The sequence below is a fragment of the Phyllobates terribilis genome, unplaced genomic scaffold (genome assembly GCF_046119375.1).
Source record: "Phyllobates terribilis strain yellow unplaced genomic scaffold, ASM4611937v1 Scaffold_167__1_contigs__length_4167997, whole genome shotgun sequence".
In the NCBI taxonomy this organism is placed as follows: Eukaryota; Metazoa; Chordata; class Amphibia; order Anura; family Dendrobatidae; genus Phyllobates; species Phyllobates terribilis.
In genome coordinates this window covers 814,167-820,166 of record NW_027362927.1, presented here as the reverse complement: position 1 = coordinate 820,166, position 6,000 = coordinate 814,167, and the positions used below count along the sequence as shown (strand labels likewise).

At 51.0% G+C, this 6,000-nt stretch overlaps 1 protein-coding gene across 3 annotated transcripts in view; it reads left to right on the top strand.

Moving 5' to 3' along the window:
- The first annotated feature begins 1,387 nt into the window (after positions 1-1,387).
- The window catches only part of LOC141207910 (uncharacterized), a 29,904-nt gene continuing 25,291 nt past the window's right edge, over positions 1,388-6,000 (top strand). For 2 of the 3 annotated variants that reach the window (XR_012278207.1, XM_073664473.1), the window contains exon 1: positions 1,388-1,446. The gene's annotated coding sequence lies outside the window, so the exon portion shown is untranslated. Of the gene's footprint in view, positions 1,447-3,430; positions 3,546-6,000 lie in introns of those variants that run through there. The other variant, XR_012278208.1, reaches the window with a different exon arrangement.

Genomic DNA, 6,000 nt, shown 5'->3' with positions numbered 1-6,000 from the left:
GCTCCGCTCCGTACGCCTCGTACACGCCCGGCTCCGCTCTGTACGCCTCGTACAAGCCCGGCTCCGCTCCGTACGCCTCGTACACGCCCGGCTCCGCTCCGCACGCCTCGTACACGCCCGGCTCCGCTCCGCACGCCTCGTACACGCCCGGCTCCGCTCCGCACGCCTCGTACACGCCCGGCTCCGCTCCGCACGCCTCGTACACGCGCGGCTCCGCTCCGTACACCTCGTACACACAAGGCTCTGCTCCGTACCCCTCGTACACACGCGGCTCCGCTCCGTACACCTCGTACACACAAGGCTCCGCTCCGTACACCTCGTACACGCCCGGCTCCGCTCCGTACGCCTCGTACACCCGGCTCTGCTCCGCAGGCCTCGTACACGCCCGGCTCCGCTCCGTACGCCTCGTACACGCGCGGCTCCGCTCCGTACGCCTCGTACACGCCCGGCTCCGCTCCGTACGCCTCGTACACGCGCGGCTCCGCTCCGTACGCCTCGTACACGCCCGGCTCCGCTCCGTACACCTCGTACACGCGCGGCTCTGCTCCGTACACCTCGTACACGCGCGGCTCTGCTCCGTACCCCTCGTACACACGCGGCTCTGCTCCGTACCCCTCGTACACACGCGGCTCTGCTCCGTACCCCTCGTACACACGCGGCTCCGCTCCATACACCTCGTACACACGTGGCTCTGCTCCGTACACACGCGGCTCCGCTCCGTACACCTCGTACACACAAGGCTCCGCTCCGTACACCTCGTACACACGCGGCTCCGCTCCGTACCCCTCGTACACACGCGGCTCCGCTCCGTACACCTCGTACACACAAGGCTCTGCTCCGTACACGCGCGGCTCAGCTCCGTACACCTCGTACACGCGCGGCTCAGCTCCGTACACCTCGTACACGCGCGGCTCTGCTCCGTACACCTCGTACACACACGGCTCCGCTCCGTACACCTCGTACACACGCGGCTCCGCTCCGTACACCTCGTACACACGCGGCTCCGCTCCGTACACCTCGTACACACGCGGCTCTGCTCCGTACACCTCGTACACACGCGGCTCCGCTCCGTACACCTCGTACACACGCGGCTCTGCTCCGTACACCTCGTACACACACGGCTCCGCTCCGTACACCTCGTACACACACAGCTCTGCTCCGTACGCCTCGTACACACGCGGCTCCGCTCCGTACGCCTCGTACACACACGGCTCCGCTCCGTACACCTCGTACACAGGCGGCTCTGCTACATCCACACTGTAAACCCCTCCTGACCCCACACATAAACTTCAGCTCATCCAGCACCATGACAACCAGCACAGCAGAGTCCTGCATCCACTGAGGCCCCTGATCATGTGACCCCTGACTCCTCCCCTCCTGTGACCTCATCACAGCTCCTGTGCGCACAGAGCAGCCATATATGTGGTGGCGGCTCTGCAGGTGGAGGTATGTGGAGACCCCATTACTGGGCGCAGGGGGCATTAACCCCTTCAGCACGGGGACTCTTTTGGGGTCTTGTGTTGCCCCTTTATAAGAATCATAAGGTTTTTGTTCTGTTTCCTGTAATAGATACATACGACCCAACTATGGAGACAGGAAGGGGGGAAACGTATTGTTCTCATAGTACAGGACCCCCTTTACTGCTCCCACAGTGTAATGCCCCCATTATGCCCCTTATGCAGGATGTATGATGCCCCCACACAGTGTAATGCCCCCATTATGCCCCTTATGCAGTATGTATGATGCCCCCACACACTGTAATGCCCCCATTATACCCCTTATGCAGTATGTATGATGCCCCCCACAGTGTAATGCCCCCATTATGCCCCTTATGCAGTATGTATGATGCCTCCACACAGTGTAATGCCCCCATTATGCCCCTTATGCAGGATGTATGATGCCCCCACACAGTGTAATGCCCCCATTATACCCCTTATGCAGGATGTATGATGCCCCCACACAGTGTAATGCCCCCATTATACCCCTTATGCAGTATGTATGATGCCCCACAGTGTAATGCCCCCATTATGCCCCTTATGCAGTATGTATGATGCCTCCACACAGTGTAATGCCCCCATTATGCCCCTTATGCAGGATGTATGATGCCCCCACACAGTGTAATGCCCCCATTATACCCCTTATGCAGGATGTATGATGCCCCCACACAGTGTAATGCCCCCATTATGCCCCTTATGCAGGATGTATGATGCCCCCACACAGTGTAATGCCCCCATTATGCCCCTTATGCAGGATGTATGATGCCGCCATTATGCCCCTTATGCAGGATGTATGATGCCCCCACACAGTGTAATGCCCCCATTATGTCCCTTATGCAGGATGTATGATGCCCCCCACACAGTGTAATGCCCCCATTATGCAGGATGCATGATGCCCCCACACAGTGTAATGCCCCCATTATGCCCATTATGCAGGATGTATGATGCCCCCCACACAGTATAATGCTCCCATTATGCCCCTTATGCAGTATGTATGATGCCCCTACAGTGTAATGCCCCCATTATGCAGGATGTATGATGCCCCCCACACAGTATAATGCTCCCATTATGCCCCTTATGTAGGATGTATGATGCCCCCATTATGCCCCTTATGCAGTATGTATGATGCCCCCACACAGTGTAATGCCCCCATTATGCAGTATGTATGATGCCCCTACAGTGTAATGCCCCCATTATGCCCCTTATGCAGTATGTATGATACCCCCACACAGTGTAATGCCCCCATTATGCCCCTTATGCAGTATGTATGATGCCCCCACACAGGGTAATGCCCCCATTATGCCCCTTATGCAGGATGTATGATGCCCCCCACACAGTATAATGCTCCCATTATGCCCGTTATGCAGTATGTATGATGCCCCTACAGTGTAATGCCCCCATTATGCACCTTATGCAGTATGTATGATGCCCCCACAGTGTAATGCCCCCATTATGCCCCTTATGCAGGATGTATGATGCCCCCACACAGTGTAATGCCCCCATTATGCAGGATATATGATGCCCCCCACACAGTATAATGCTCCCATTATGCCCCTTATGCAGTATGTATGATGCCCCCACACAGTGTAATGCCCCCATTATGCCCCTTATGCAGGATGTATGATGCCCCCATTATGCCCATTATGCAGGATGTATGATGCCCCCCACACAGTATAATGCTCCCACAGTACCACCTGAGATTTTACAGTTGGAATAATCCCTCTGGAAATGGTTTTCCCTTTGCCTGCTCCCCTACATGTAGACCCTCGAGCATGTATATAAAAACAACCTTTATTCCAAATGGATTAAAAATTCATGTTCTACAAACAAGCGCTGATTCAGATGCATTCAACTGACTCGTTTTGAACCAATAAAGTTCTTATTCCTAGAATTGCAATTCCATTTGGAATAAAGGTCATTTTTATTTATTTTTCAGATTTTTCCACGTGACTGGTGCTGGATTATTCACCTGCCTCTTTTTGCTCTAATAACTTGTGGCTGAGACAAGCTTTCAGCCTGGGCACTACTGTTGGACTTCATCAGTGATGAGTGAGCTGGATATATTCTTTTTTATTCCTCGAGCATGTAGGGGAGCAGGCCTTACTCAGCTCCCAACCGTCCTGTCTTCTGCGGGACTGTCCCGTCACGGCTCAGCTGTTCTCCTGCGGGACTGTCCCGTCACGGCTCAGCTGTTCTCCTGCGGGACTGTCCCGTCACGGCTCAGCTGTTCTCCTGCGGGACTGTCCCGTCACGGCTCAGCTGTTCTCCTGCGGGACTGTCCCGTCACGGCTCAGCTGTTCTCCTGCGGGACTGTCCCGTCACGGCTCAGCTGTTCTCCTGCGGGACTGTCCCGTCACGGCTCAGCTGTTCTCCCGGCTTCTTCTTATACTCACCGCTCCATGTTTGGCTGTAGCTCCTCCTCCTCCTCCTCAGTGGGGATATGGGGGGAGGGTGTCAGTGAATAAGTTAAATTATATTACTCAGTACACGCCTCTTCATTCTCCTGTGACCACACCTGCCCGCAACTCCAACCAGGAACTCAGTATCCAGAGGCTGAAGATCTAACCATTGAGCTACAGCCCCCAATGGTGAACATAGGAGGATTTAGTTAACTTGACTTTACAATGCAGTCAATGCATCCAGAAGCAGCTCATATAAGCCCATAGAAATACATTGTGTATAGCAGTATTTTTATGGTGCCTGTATACTGAGCAGAAGAAAATGATTATTTTGGTCCTATAAATGAAAAGTGGTAAATTTATGAGCAATTACAAATTATTTTTTTCCTGTGAGTCCCTGGTGTTGAACCCTCAACCTCAAAACATTACAGACACAGCAGACCCTTATCCTGCTGAGCCACCAGCTATATTGAGATCAGGGCAGGCAGGGTCCTCGCTCCTCCTGTACCAGTCGCTGTCACATTGTGTTCAAGATTATTGTAATTGTTCTTGTATTATACCCCTTTTTCACATGTAAAGCGCCATGGAATAAATGGCGCTATAATAATAAATAATAATAATCTGTGCTGCAGTATCTGCCCAGGATAGAAATACTCTGCTGTGTACAATGAATGGATTTCTATACACACATTGTACACGCCTCTTCATTCTCCTGTGACCGCACCTGCCCGAGATAATAATAAAGAAAAACACTTGATAATTAAATAAAAATTTACATTTTTAATGAGTTTTGTAAAAAATAATGAACATCACAAATCAGCACATAACATGGACATATTTGGTGTCCCTGTAATCGTGATGACCCGCGCTACACAGCGATCAGATTATTTATGGGGATCGATAAATGGCGCAATAACAATCTTCTCTGATTATTGGTGTTTGCTGCGTTTCTATTATGCGTTTTCCTGCTTATTTGATGTGATTTTGGGGCGGATATGAAGTAGAGTTTTCAACGCTTTTTAATAGTACAGAAAAGCTTTGATTCTGCGCTTAAATATGCAGCTGAGTTTTTTTTCTTCATTCTTTTTTTTCAGAAGAAGTATATAGAGAAAATGCACCAAAACCGCAGAGTAGTGATGAGGGTGTATTGTTAACCCTTTCGGCAAGCACGCTCGGGTGCTTGCGGAGTATTTTCAGCGTGTTTGGCATCTACATTTAAGCCATTGCATGTGTGTGGCGGCACTAAGATTAATGCCGAGCGTGCTTGCCGAAAGGGTTAACAATACACACTCGCTCATCTCGCTCTTCAGACGCTTCTATGTGGAGCCTAAAAAATGCAGATACTTCGTTAAGTTCAAAATCAAAGCTTTTCTGTCCTATAGAAAGCACCTTAAAACCATGGCTTCACATCTGCACCAAAACGCATCAAATAAGGGGAAGAAAAGTGTTCTTGTGTAGTTTGGTGCGGACATCTGCAGACACACAGATGACGTCGCGCTGCCCCGGAAGATAAAAGACTCCAGGCCTCTCATCCACCCACCAGGTGGCACTGACCTGGACGCTGGATCAGAGACCCAGGAATCCATCTGCTTATCTCTGTCCCGGATACAGTGGACAGTCCTGGATTTGGGTCTACACCCTGCAGTCTCAGGCGTCTGCTGAATTTTCCTCACTACCAACGCCCCTCTGACAACTCTTCCTATGGGGGGGGGAGATAATGGTAAATGGGCATGGATTGGGGTGTAGCCAGGGGCGTGACCAAAATTTGCCGTGGCACACATAGCTGGTGAAAGGAAACCACAATATCATTAAGAATAATAAGTGGTGACATCCATATATTGGGGTATGGTATAGATATATTGATGACATTTTTGTCATCTAGTCAAGGACGAGTGAACAATTTCTTGGATTTGTCTGGGAACTCAAAATCAATAGAGTGGGCCTGAGATTTATATCAGAGTTTAATTATTACCAGTTCCTGGATGTACTAATCAAGAAAGAACGGGATGGGACCCTAGGGACATAAACCTACACAGCACTAGTAGTCTATTCAAGTGGGATAGCTTTCGTTTTTTGCCTTACTGTGTGATCAGAAGGTGATATGT